At 31.5% G+C, this 14,007-nt stretch overlaps 1 protein-coding gene across 3 annotated transcripts in view; it reads left to right on the top strand.

Annotated features, from left to right (window-relative positions):
• The window catches only part of Nop60B (dyskerin pseudouridine synthase 1 Nop60B), a 581,533-nt gene that overhangs the window by 20,970 nt on the left and 546,556 nt on the right, over window positions 1-14,007 (top strand). The gene's annotated exons all lie outside the window — the stretch shown is intronic.

Consider the following 14,007-nt stretch of genomic DNA (forward strand, 5'->3'; position numbering starts at 1 on the left):
GACTGCTTTTAAACAGCTTTTAGACGCTTTTATTTTTAAAAACTTATTTTCTCGGCTCCTGTAAAAGATATAAGGCTGAAACTTCTTGTCAACATTCCTACCAATATGGAGCATAATTAAGTGTTCATCATCAATAGCGGTCGGACTGCTTTTAAACAGCTTTTTAGCCGCTTTTACATTATGCAACAGATTTTCTCGGCTCCTACAAAAAATACTCTACTAAAAATTCTTTCCAATATAACAGACTTTATGCCCCATACTTAGGTAGTCTTTAGTAGTCTGACTGCTTTTAAGTTGCTTTTCTTTTTAAAACTTTCAGACATAAACATTAATTTTTAAAAGTTTCGTGATTTTAAGTTTTGCATATTCATTTGCATATATCTCTCTTTCTTTTCTTTGATATGATAACAATTGATCAGCTCTATAACTCACTTTGTCTGTTTGTCTATTTTATTATAGATTTTGTGCTTCGCTACCTATGGATGTTGTCATCCTTGTTTTCTTATACAAAACTCCCCAACCCAATAAAGAAAATAAGATATAGTTCAATAATTTATGTCAATAGTAAGTGGGTTAAATTAAGCAATATTTTTGTCTTATTAAAAAAACACCCAGTAACAACATCTTAACCGATATGGTTCTAATTTACATTGTAGCTTCTCATAACTATTGGAAAGGTTTATAACTATTTTTGGGGAGGGAACATCATCCTCAGAAGAGAAATTGGCACTAGAATAAATGATTTCCCCCCCCCCCAATTTTAAAAAATATTTTTCTATTAAAAACTTAATTTATAATCGACTTCAATCCTCCATCCACATCAATTGCCCCCAGATGCATAGGGGCGTAGTCGCTAGTATTTTCTATTATATAAGTAGTAAGGTTAATTGTCTGTAGCGAAGGATCTCGCTAACCGCTGAACCGATATGGTTCTCCTTTACAGTGATGCTTCTTATATGTCCAAGGAGTGTTTATAACCATTTTTGGGTGGTTATCTAAACTCTCCCAAGAGATATAGTTTCTAGGAAAAATGATACCCCCCCGAAAAATTCTAGTTTTTACTTTGTCTGAAGTAACTAACTTTAAAATTACTGGTCTGTATGGATTGTACTTTACAGGGAAGCTTTACAAATATCATTGGGTAGTTTTAGGCTATTTTCCTGTTCTTCTACCAGAGGCTGGGGTTGAAGCAACTAGTAGTAGTAATTAAAAGAAATTATAATATCAACTTATTTATTTAAACCTTTCAAAGGATTCCTGTAGCTATGGATACAGTTTGATAAAATACGGGAATAAAATGTTTCTCTCCGCTGGCTAGTATACTATAATCCCAATCACCTCCTATGACTTTACCTCATCCCTTTCCATGACCATTGAGGAAGGTATTGACTTATTTCTAAGGACTATATATTAGCAACCTAAATTGACGACAAAATTCCGCTGTCTCAATAGACACGTATTTTATATCCATTTCTGTAGCAGATAGGCAGAAGAGATAAGACAATCAACCTCTTTCTCTTTTTATCTATCTAACACATTTTCTCACTTTTTATCTCTCTCACTCTCTCTTTCTCTCTCTAACTCACTCTTTCTCTCTCTCTATCTCTCTCTCCTTCTCACTCTTTCTCTATGATTCTTTCTTTCTTTCTCTAATTCTCTCTTGGTCTCTCTATCCCTCTCTCTCTCTCTCTTTCTCCTTTTCTCTCTCTCTCGCTATCTCTCTCTCTCTCTTCTTCTCTATGTCTCTCAGTTTCTCCTTCTCTCTGTCTCTATCTCTACTTCTTTCTCTCTCTCTCTGTCTTTCTTTCTCCTTTTCTCTCTCTCTTCTCTCACTCTCTCTCTCTCTCTCTCTCTCTCTCCTTCTCTCACTCTCTCTCTGTCTTTCTTTATCCTTTTTTTCTCTCTCTCTCTCACTGTCTTTCTTTCTTCTTTTCTCTCTCTCTATCTCTTTCTTTCCTTCCCCTTTTCTCTCTCCCTTTCTCTCTCTCTCTCTTTCTTTCCCCTTTTCTCTCTTACTGTTTCTTCCTCTCTTTCTCCTTTTTTTTTTCTCTCTCTCTCTCTCTCTCTTTCTCTCTCTCTTCTCTCTCTCTCTTCTTTCTCTCTTCATTCTTCTCTCTCTCTTCTCTCTCTCTTCTCTCTCTCTCTTCTCTCTTTTCTTCTTTCTTTCTTCTTCTCTCTGTGTTTCTTTCTCCTTTTTTCTCTCTCTCCCTCTTTCTTCTTTTCTATCTCTCTCTTTGTCTTTCTTTCTCCTTTTCTCTCTCCCTCTCTTTTTTTCCCCTTTTCTCTCTCTCTCTCTCTCTCTCTTTCTTTCTTTCTTTCCCCTTTTCTCTCTCTCTCTGTCTCTTACCTATTCTTTCACTTTCTCTCTCTATCTTTATATATTATATTATACATTTTATCCCAAAAATATCTTTTCTTTCTCTCCCTTTATAATCATTTCCTTTTGTCTTTCTTTCTATCTCCTTTTCTTACTCTCTCTCTCTCAACGTTTAAGAAAGAAAAAAAAATAATTATATTTATTTAAATCTAACTATCTATCTATCTTATGATCAAAATAATTTGGTAGATTTTTATTTTGCTAAAATTGTCATTCGCGGATTTTTCGAAGGGTAGTCAACTTTGGCGCCGTTTTTCGGCATGAAGGAGGTCAGCTACATAAAAATGGACACCAGATTCGGAATCTCCGACCCCAAATTGTATGGAAAAATTGTCTTTAATTTTTCATATAGGCCCTGTGGGAGCTATAATATCAAAAACCGTTTTTTGTGACGTTGAGGGTGGTCCTTTATGTGCAATTTCATTTAGACTTCAAAATTAATATTCTGCTTATTAATTTCTGACACTTTAGCTATTGTGCGTTTGTTCTACCTTCTGATTTTTGTGCTTCGTTTTTATGGATGTTGTCATCCTTGTCTAGAAAATACAAATTAATTAATCTATGGTAGAAAGTACAGAGAGTATAAATTATTTCCTACATTTTCTTTATCAATTATCAATTATCAATCACCTCTATAATCCATCTCTTTTTTAGGGGTTTCCTTTCCCACCTCCCCTCTAATCCCTCGTTTTTAGTTACGTCACTAAGATGATTTGTCCGACACTAATACGGTGTTCCAAAAGTATTTGTTTTTACTTTATTTCTTTTAACTTTTTTCCTATTTACTATAGTGTTATAAAAATGTTTGCTGTTAAATTTTGTATGCCAAGAAACGATTTATTTGTGTACAATTTATCATAGAGAGAGAGAAGATAATGGGCTGTTTATTACACTAGTCCCCAAAGTTTTATAATTACGATTTCTTCTTCGTTGGCTTAACAACTTTGGAGACTTAAGTGAATGTTGATTGATTCTTTCATTGAGTTGAGTATTCAAACGTTTCAACCTCTAATTGTAATCTACAGAAGGGGTAATTTTGTGTATCATTATTGGGGATGTACATCAATTTATCGGCCATTGTCTTATCCTTTTAGATCCCCGTGACAATTTATCTAGGAAGAAACATAATGAAAGTTTTATCTTTTATATCTCTTTCCAAAAAAACTTCTAAACGGATATTTAGAAGCACACATAGAATAAACAGATAAAAAATATAGCAAATATTTCCCATTATATTTTAAACAAAAAAAACATGTATATTACATATTTTAAAGCATATGATGTTATTATTATCGTAATATAATAAAATTATACATATGACACACATTTAGGCATTAATATAATAAATAAAAATATTTCTAAATGACCATTATAACAAAGGAATCATATTGGTAGGTGGCTGCTTTATCTGTGGGTTGCCTATTTTTATATAAAACAAGGATGATAATATCCATAAAAAGCGTAGCTTAGTATTTTACTATTGCAAAAACTTCAATAAGTAGTCCACTGTTGAATTATGCTTTTAATTTCATGCTTAATTGTTCAAGGAATCATTATTAAAAATAGAATAATTCTAGATTAAAATATGTTGTAAAAATCAACACTATGACTTTTTTTGTCATTATTCTTGTTTTATGCCTTATTGTTTTAGGATTCGTTATTCTCATTACAAGGTATGAAATCGATCAAGCTGTTCTAACATGTAACCTCTATTTATGGACGTACGGATAAATTCAAGTATATGAGTAGCTTCGCTACATATCATAATAGAACATTATTAAGCTAGAATTTATGGAATTTAGTACAATTAGTAAACATAAAAATTCCTGTATGTTCGCGTGTACAGTATAAATATAATAAGTCGCTACATGATAAAATTCTTTAATCCCCCCCTATATAAATTTTTGGGGTTATCTAAAGTTATTTGCCCCCCCCCCCCCCCATGTAAAGGTACCGCCGTGGCCTGCTGTATACAATTATAGAAACTATTTGTATTGTTTCCTGTTTTATATAATAATTCCTTGTTCATGCTACTACAAATATCTATACAATACATGTATTACTTTAGATGGTCAGACAGGCACAAAAATATCCGTCCACTTGAAACGGTTTTTGTATCAGACTAAGAACTAAACCGATTGGCGTCTCCATTTCAGGGAAGCTTTACATAGGTCCTGTGATAGTTTTAGGCTATTTTTTTAAATTCAAGAATTGGTATTGTTTTGGCTTTTTTGTTGTTGATCTTAAGGCATTTTCAAGTTAATTTTCCGCCAAGTATTAATACAGAAGAAATCAGTATCCTGTACAAACTGTAAATATCCTCAATAGCAAAGCCGACGGTTTTATTCATCATTCTTTCCAGGGAATCTTCATTACATCAATGTAAAGAACATATCTGAAAGAAGAATAGCATCAATATATTCAACTACAAATCTATATTATCTATTATCATGTTGATTATATCATTATTATAATCTTTATTATATATGCATTATACTATGTTAGTATGGAGAATAACATAGGCATATCATTATTTTCCAGTATTTAGCCAAAGAAATACTGAGACTGCCCTATTTATGGCAACATTGCGGCCCATAGTGCCCTATCTCACCTTTGATCCAAGGAGGATCAAGATGTCTTATGACAATATCTCATTTATAACGAATTTTATCTCTATCATATGTAGTTAGCTTATTATTAATATTATTCTCTGAAATGATAATGTTTTTTTAATTTATATGTATGATGTGTTCCTTTCAATTAAAATTATTTGTATTTTTATCATGTATGTTTTATTCCAAAAGATGAATAAATCATTTAAACACACAAACACATGTATTACTTTAGATGGTCAGACAGGCACAAAAATATCCGTCCACTTGAAACGGTTTTTGTATCAGACTAAGAACTAAACCGATTGGCGTCTCCATTTCAGGGAAGCTTTACATAGGTCCTGTGATAGTTTTAGGCTATTTTTTTAAATTCAAGAATTGGTATTGTTTTGGCTTTTTTGTTGTTGATCTTTTCATCTTCAAATAAAGAGCCCCTAGATGCAAGGGACGCAGTTCGATATATGATTCAATCCAATAATACGAATAACGAGTTTTGACTATATAATTTCCCCAACCAACTCGTAATATTCTTTCCAGTATGGCTTCAAAACCAATCATTATTCGCTGGATTAGAACCGGTTCTCAGTCATACTGAAAAATCATGCATAGCATCGTATTAGAGACATTTTTTTTACGAATAATAAAAATTGGTTTTAATCGTATAATTTTTCATTTTAATATCTGCAAAAGGCTGTCTATAATATGATGCAATGAATAACCATTTGAAATTCAAATATTTATAGTGATTTATACGAATAAAATGAAAAATGACTGCACTTTCATATCAAAATGTATACACTTTTTTACCAATAGTGTGGTCGAATTGTTCCTATACTGTGTTCTTATTGTTCCTATTGAGGAATTGAGGATCTATACTTTATATTTATTATTTTTATACATATACCAGCCTATACAAATTATCAAATATTATTATGCAACTCCCCCCCCCCCCCCCTCTTCATCAAAGGGTACCTCCTATGGACCTATATCCCCCCGCATAAATTGGAATTTACGGAATGTATGGGCAGGTGACGCGACGTCACGTAATTTTACCGCATAGTTTTTGGGTACCATTCACCGACCCCACCCCCCCCCCCCCTCCCCAACGCATTTTTCTAATAACCCAAAAACAAGGATGATAACATTAAAAGGAGCAAGTAATATAAAAGATATTAGAATGCTGAATTATACGTAATATAAATTTCATGGTTTTTATCTAAACTTTTTAGTAGCGAAACTACTCTATAATTTGAAATGTCCGTCTGTCCGTCTTAGTTTGGGGGAAACGTGATTTTCTCGGCTCCTGTAAAAGATAAAAGGCTGAAATTTTTTGACAACATTTCCATTATTAAGGAGCACAATTAGCTATAAAACATCAATAGCGGTAGGACAGCTTTTTAGCAAATTTTAGGCTATTTTTGTATTTTTCACATTTTTCTCCATATCTTTGGTGTTTATGGTCCGTTTTTTTAAATTTTTGTAGTTAAAAATATAAAAATTAAATTTCCCGTTGTTTTGAGCATCCAGTATGTAATTTACTTTGACCGTCAGTCTGTTAGTCATAGTACTGAAATATAAATATTAAGAAATTAAAAACAAATGTTGAAAAGGTTTCATGATTTTTTTCCTAATATACATACTTTTGACAACTAATATCTTATTTAATTGTTGTGCTTCGCTACTTATGGATGTTGTCATCCTTGTTTTTATGTTTGTACTCCCATGAATATCTATTCTAATATAATCTAGAACTTGATAGGGTTGTATAAACTTAAAGTGACAGACCAAGATGGACAAACAGGCCTAGATGCTCATTATACAGAAGAATCTTTGCTTATTTTTTTATCAGACGTCTATTTTAAATAAAAGGTATTGCTGGAGTTATTAAGGAAAAAGACAATGTCCGCTAAATAGATTTTCAGTTTTAATTTCATAATCAATAAAATTCCCCTTTCTTTAGATTAAAAAGAAATATTGGACCTATATTCTTTTGTACCATCCAATCAAGATTTTTTATAAATATCATAAATTTTTACGCCAATTAATGAGAGAAGATATTTATGAAACTTAGGGTACCAGTATAATTTAAAGTCCAATAGCCTCTCCCTCCCTTGAACACAGTAATAGTGTCTGACTGATTATGACGTAACAAAAAAAATTAGCCAATGAGAGGCCACTATAAATTTTACCATTGGTCAATAACGGCCTCTCATCGGCTAATTTTTTTTGTTACGTCATAATCAGTCAGACACTATTACTGTGTTCCCTCCCTTGGTTTCACTTAAAATGTTTCAAAAAAACAGACGGACTTTTAGTGTTATAGAAAAACTTCGCTATTAGAAAAAAAGGATCAAGGGTTGAGAGAAAAAAGATTCCTATGTGGACGGAAACGCTTTTTTAATGGTATAAAAGTATGCGATAATATATGTAGTATTTTATTAAACTTAAAAAGGGAGATTGGGAATTTTTTTGGCTTGAGAGCCTACAAAATTTTAAATTTTACAATACAAAATTATTTCATTTTTTACATCTACATGTTTTTATGAAGTTTTTCTAAAATCGAAAATTCAATCATCTTAACGAAAAGTATAAAAACCTTACTATAAAATATACTGGTACCAAAAGTTATAATGATTTTCTTCCATTCGTTGGCTTTAAAACTATTTCTTCTTGATGGGTTGGTTCAAGGTAGCAGTGTCCAGACACTTTTTAAATGCAACAGTGGTACTTTTGTATATCATTGGGAATGTGCTTAAATTTAATGTCTATTGTCTTTTTAAAATTGATTTTTCCTCCCAAACTAAATTTTTGTGTTTGGTAATTTTTAAATTTAGTGCGTTCCAACCTGTGTTAGGGATATTATGGCAGGTGCACTTTTTTTCAGGCACTACTATAGTAGTAGCGTCCTTTTCTATGGAGCAAAGCTTCTCTATAGTTTACGTTATCTGGTTGTTTATTTAGTCGCTTTATAGGCACTAGTAGTTGCGTCCTCTAGATGCCACAATTCAGTCCTTTTTCATGCCTTATTCTATAGATTAGAATACAACAACGATTATTCTAAAATGTGTCTGTTATGTTTCTAATGCATTAAAAATTGAAAAAAGTTTGAAAAAAACAATGTTAAAGTTTTAAAAAGGTAACTTTTAAAATTTCTCGCCAATTCCTTGTTTTAAATAAAAATACTATTTAGCTTCGCTGTTATTATTCTAATCGTTCTTGTTACATACATACACACATAGCTTAGATAGTTTGGCGTCCTTTTAACCCCCTACACGATCCACATATACAACCCCCCCCCCCCCCAGCACCCTCTAAACATACCCGTGTGAATGTTTGGAATTCTTTGGAAAAAAGTAATTTGTGAACTTTTCCCCCCGACGCCTGTTATGCTATTTTTTTAATGTATTTATTAAGAGCAAAGCTTTTCTATGGTTTTATAGAATGTAGCTGTTTTATCAACAAAATTAATAGGTCAAAATGTCATTAGAATGAGGGAGTTAGAAGACATTGCGGTGTTTATTACACTAGTCCCCAATGTTTTACAATAATTTTTTTCTTATCCGATGGCTTAACAAATTTGGGTACTTTTATTGAATTTTGATTGGTAGTTTCATTAGGTTGAGTGTCCAAATTTTTTCAACCACTAAATTTATTCCAAAAAAAGAGTAATTTTGTGTATCATCATTGGGAATGTACATCAATTTAATGGTCATTGTCTTATCCCTTTACATTCTTGCATTAGAATATACATACTGCTATGTCGATAATATTTTAGCAATGGCAACTTTCATGAAATGCTGTATAGAAAAAAATTTAATTTAAATGTTATTTGAAAAATACATGTCGATAGATGAACATGTCAGCCATTGCCATTATTAAAATCATATAGTCGAAATAAGCTATCAGAATGCTAAAAGCTTAACAGCTTTATAAAATTGTTCTATTCTATTTAAAACTAAAAAGTTTACTTTCAATGCAATTGTAACCTACATTTGACTTTTTTTAGGGATCTTAAATGATAAGACAATGTGAAACGCCAATTGATTCCAACAAAATTAATTGTCGAAAAAAATAGACAAATTTGTACGACTTAATCAAGATTTAAGAAAAGTTTCCAAAGTTTTAAAGCCAACAAATCAGAAAAGTTGTTTTAAAAAAACTTTTGGTGCTAGTATGATTTACAGTCACGTTATCTTATTCGATAGCAAACATACTTTGGGAATTTTAATCTGTATAGGGGGTAATTTTGTGTATAGTCAATGAGATCTCTGGATATAAAAGCTATGCCTTTATGAATGTTGTCATCCTTGTATATATTGAATCCACACATATTAGGGGATATAATTTTAAGATGGCTTGTATTTAGAAATTAAATATTTCTGGCTGAGTGATTTTGGCTGGGATATTTTAATGTTTGGTGGGAGAGAAAAGTGTGCTTGGGTAACAATTTATCAGGCTTGGTGATGCTTTCTATAAGTGGCTGAGCTTCTACCCTCTAGGAGCTGTTCTTCTGGAGATAGAGGGGGGGGGGCTCCTCCCTCCCCCAATACAAAATAGCCTAAAACCTTAGACAGATAGATCTATTTTCATTGTAGTATATAGGTCTTGTGGTCTAACCATTTGTATATCTATAAGGCTCTATAGGACTAAATAGGAGGAAGAAAAATAATTTGAGAAAAAAAAGTCGTGAATCTCAAGACCTATGCAAAACATTTAAAAAATTTAAAGCTCAATTGGTTCATTGACAAGTTTTGTTAGTCCAGGATAACCTGGGCCTAGGATAACAAAACTGGTTTTAATTTTATAATTTTTATATTAATATTACTGGAAAATTAACTGTAATACGATGTTATGTATGATTTTTCAGTATGGCTGAGAACCGGTTCTAGTTCAACGGAAATTAATAGGTGTCGAATAGACTATAAAAGTTTTAAAGATTTTTAATCAATATAATAGATTTAAAATCTGCATAAAATTTTAAGGATTTTTTATAAAATTAGTTTTTTATATAATTCTTTATTTAAAGGCGCAAATACAAATTAAGTTAAATAATTTTGAGATCTGTGATTGGTGGATTGAAAACTATCTGCGCTCTGATTGGAGAAGCTCAAGTGACGTACATCATTCAACCAATTAGAGCGTAGGTAGTTTCCAATCCAGCTATCCTATTGGTCAAAATTTATTAACTTAAATCGTATTTGCGCCTTTAAATAAAGAATTATATAAAAAACTAATTTTATAAAAAATCCTTAAAATTTTATGCAGATTTCAAATCTATTATATTGATTAAAAATCTTTAAAACTTTTATAGTCTAGTGTCGAAGCCATGTCGGAAGAAAGAATTAAAATTTTGTTTATACATTTTAAAATACATAAGGATATTTTTTAAATACAACAGTATCAAATAAATTTTAACATAAACATACAAAATTATAATCATAATTGGTTATCATATACCGTTTCGGGGCTTTTAATGTGCAAGTTCCGTCCGCCCGTATGTCCCATATCACATGTTGATCTAATAAGCGGGATCTTTTTATCTTATCTTTAAATCTATACCTTTTCGGAAAATTCTCATGAAAAGTACCGAAGGGTATCGTTTAAGGACGGTGTATTTGTCCCCCCCCCCCACTGCAAGTTATATTGCAAATTTGATAATGTGTGTTTTTATTTTGTAAAGGGGGCTGGGGGATGGGGTTATAATTACCCCACCCCACACGCCCTCATAGGCGCATGTGTTAGCAATTAAGATAATTGTTTTATTTCAATTTCTATGAGAAAATTGAAAATTAAAAGTAGCGCAATTTCTCTATAATTGCCTTTAAATGGGAAGTACGCACGTTTTATAACTCTTTTTTAATTTTTTGTTTAAATTTTAACTATTAATAATAAAACTGATAATAAATAGCTTAAATGCTTAAGTTTTCTGGTTATGGCAGTTATTAAATAGCAATGAACAAATCAAGGCAAAAATGTAATACATTTTGTCTCAGTAATCATTATTTTAGTTTTTGACGCTTCCACTCAAATTGTCTTCTTAAGACAGGCACTAGGTACCTCCGAAGAATTATGACTCCCCTCTGGGGCTAGGTATATGTTTAATAGCGGCTATTCCTCCAGCATACAGGCTCTTTATATTTTAAAGAAGCAGAAAACAGCTTTAAAAATAGGTTCAAACCATCACAAGACTTAAATCTATAAACAAAATAGCCTAAAACCACCACAAATCCGTATATATCTTACCTTAAATAGAGATCCTAATCGGTTCAGTAGTTATTGAGATCCTAAGATTTAGACAAAAAAATCTTTAAAAATAAGATTGTCTTTCGCATTATGGATATAATTGACCTTGTATTATGTCTATGTTAATACCCGGAGATTTAAAGGGATAAGACAATGGCCGACAAATTGATGTATATCCTAAAGGTGATAGACATAATTACCTCTAGTGTATATACAATTAGTGGTTGAAACGTTTAAAAACTAAAGTTAATAAACCAACCAATCAAAATTAAGTCCCAAAATTTGTTAAGCTAAAGAATAAGACAACTTTACTATAAAACTTTGGGGACTTGTGTAATAACCAGCCCAATTTCCCCTCCCTCTCTGATGTTAATAAACTCGCGTGTGCGTATGTTTAGGGGCGGAGTACAAACAATAATTATAGCTAACTCACAATTAAACCGAAAATAATGGAACCATTTCGGAACCTAAATACACCAACTTTAGACAATTAATAATTAAAAGAGACCGCAATTAGTCAAAAAGATATACAAAAATAACCTTTCCCATGCTTTTTAGATGTCGGTATTTTTATAATTTAATATGCTTCCTTTTTTAATAAAATTAAGGTGGAGTTTTTTAATTAGTTAGTAATGTATAAAAAGGACCGTTTTGTTGTAAGTCAAATGAAGCGACGAAAGTTGGCTATAAAGTCACCGATTTTTAAAAGCGAAGCTTTTCTATAATTAGGGTTGGTCCGTCCGTCCGTACGTCCGTACGTCCGTACGTCCGTCCGTCCGTCCGTACTTCCGTAACGGATAGCTTTTTTCGTTAATTTAGGCATGTTAGAATTGTCCTATCGAGTTCAAATTTTGTATGGTGATTCCTTTAATAGCTAGGTACGATTTAGAAAGCGTAGCAACTCTATAATCATCACCAAAATGTCCGTACGTCCATTTTAAACATGTTGATTTTTTAACTTTTTTTAACAACAAATTTTTATGTGATCTAATCTTCCGATTGATCTGATTTTTCGTATATTGATTCCTGGGACAACAAAGTATAATGTAATCAGCGAAGCAACTCTATAATCAAGTCCTAAAAATGTAAGTTTGTCCATAAACATTATCCTGTATCAAGCAGTTTTTCAACAAATTTACTTACAATTTTGCTTTGACTCTTATACATTCGCATTCTAATTATTCAGTTCTGACATTATACAAGTGTTAATGTCCGTTTGTCCTACCGTTTCAGAGCTTCGCTTTTATGGATGTTGTCATCCTTGTTTTTTTCAAAATGACTTTTTTTAACAAATTGATAAGCCGACAATTTCGGTAACGTTTTTGATGTTTTTTAATCTGTTATTTCACATATGCGTTTTTAATTGATTTTAATTTTTAATTTAGACTAATTTCTTTTAATTCCCACCTATTATATGTATCATATGTAATAAATTGAAAAATATTTTTTATCCTAAGATTTATTATCATCAAAGCATGCAGTTGTATTTTTAATTAGATTATGAAAAAGGTTGAGACAAATTTAAAAATTTAAAGTTTTTTTCTGGAATGAAAGCGCTAAATGAACTTTGAAAATAATAGCCCTAATGGTTTATGTAAAAATTTTAATATAAAAGTTTTTGTTGAGGAATATTCCTATTGATAAGTTTCATCCCTTTTAATATAAGCGCAGCTACTCTATACATAAATATATTCATCAAACCAAAACTGCGTAAACAAAAAAAAATTCTTAATAGACTGATTTTAAGATTTAATGAGATAAAAAACAAAGTACATTGCATTTTTTTGGTTAATATTAACACAATCAAAATCCTTTTTTCATAATAACATGTATAATTTTTTATAGTTTTGCTTAAAATCACTTTTATGGCTATAATGATATCCTTGTTTGTTGTTTAAATACAAGTTTTAAAGATAACCTAAATATTCAAACAAAGCCAATGAAAAGAGAAAAAAAGACACTTGTTTTATTTTCTCATTAATTAGAATAAACTGGCGGGCGGATAGTTTTAAGATCAACCTTTTATGTACATTAATTAAAAAGACCGCCCCCTAATTACATCTAACTAAAATGCACCCACGTTCCTTTCAATTAAAAGCCGCTAAACGCCGGGGTTTGTCGGCCGCATCAATTGGTTAGCGGCTTACTAGCCGCTTAACAATGGATGACTATGGCGGTTGGCGATTTAGCCAGAGATCTTAAGTGATAAGACAATGGACAATAAATTGATATACACAAAGAATGATAACAAACAGCATTACCTTATGATTAAAACTATAGATGGAAAAGTTTAAACATTACTAGCTAGTCCAAAAGAATAAAAGAATGTGTGAATAAAACTTTGGGTAAAAGTATAATTTACCGCCATTGTCCCTTCCCTCCTTTATCTTGCGGTTATCTAAAATGCGGAAGTCTCAGCAGCTTATTGGCGGCTGCGGCCGCAAATTCCTTGTTGCAAGGATAAATAAACATTAATTGACATCTTTATGCAATCTTCGCAGGAATTTTTAAAGCGAAGCAACTCCGTTTCAGATTTTACTTCTTTGCATCTAGGGGCTCTGTATAGGAAAAATAGCCTAAAACCATGCCATGCCTAATATTCAAAAACAAAATATTATAAAAACATCCACAAAAAAGCATAAAACTTAGCTAGTGAAGTGGTTAGCAAGATTTTAATAAAAAATCTAGAAGTCACATAACTATAAATAAAAGGATTTGGTTTCTCTCTTTTAATTCTATAACTTCTCTAACCCAGTTTTATCAATAATTAATTAG

Source organism: Acartia tonsa, chromosome 4 (genome assembly GCF_053477335.1).
Source record: "Acartia tonsa isolate MP-2025a chromosome 4, ASM5347733v1, whole genome shotgun sequence".
NCBI classification, from domain to species: Eukaryota; Metazoa; Arthropoda; class Copepoda; order Calanoida; family Acartiidae; genus Acartia; species Acartia tonsa.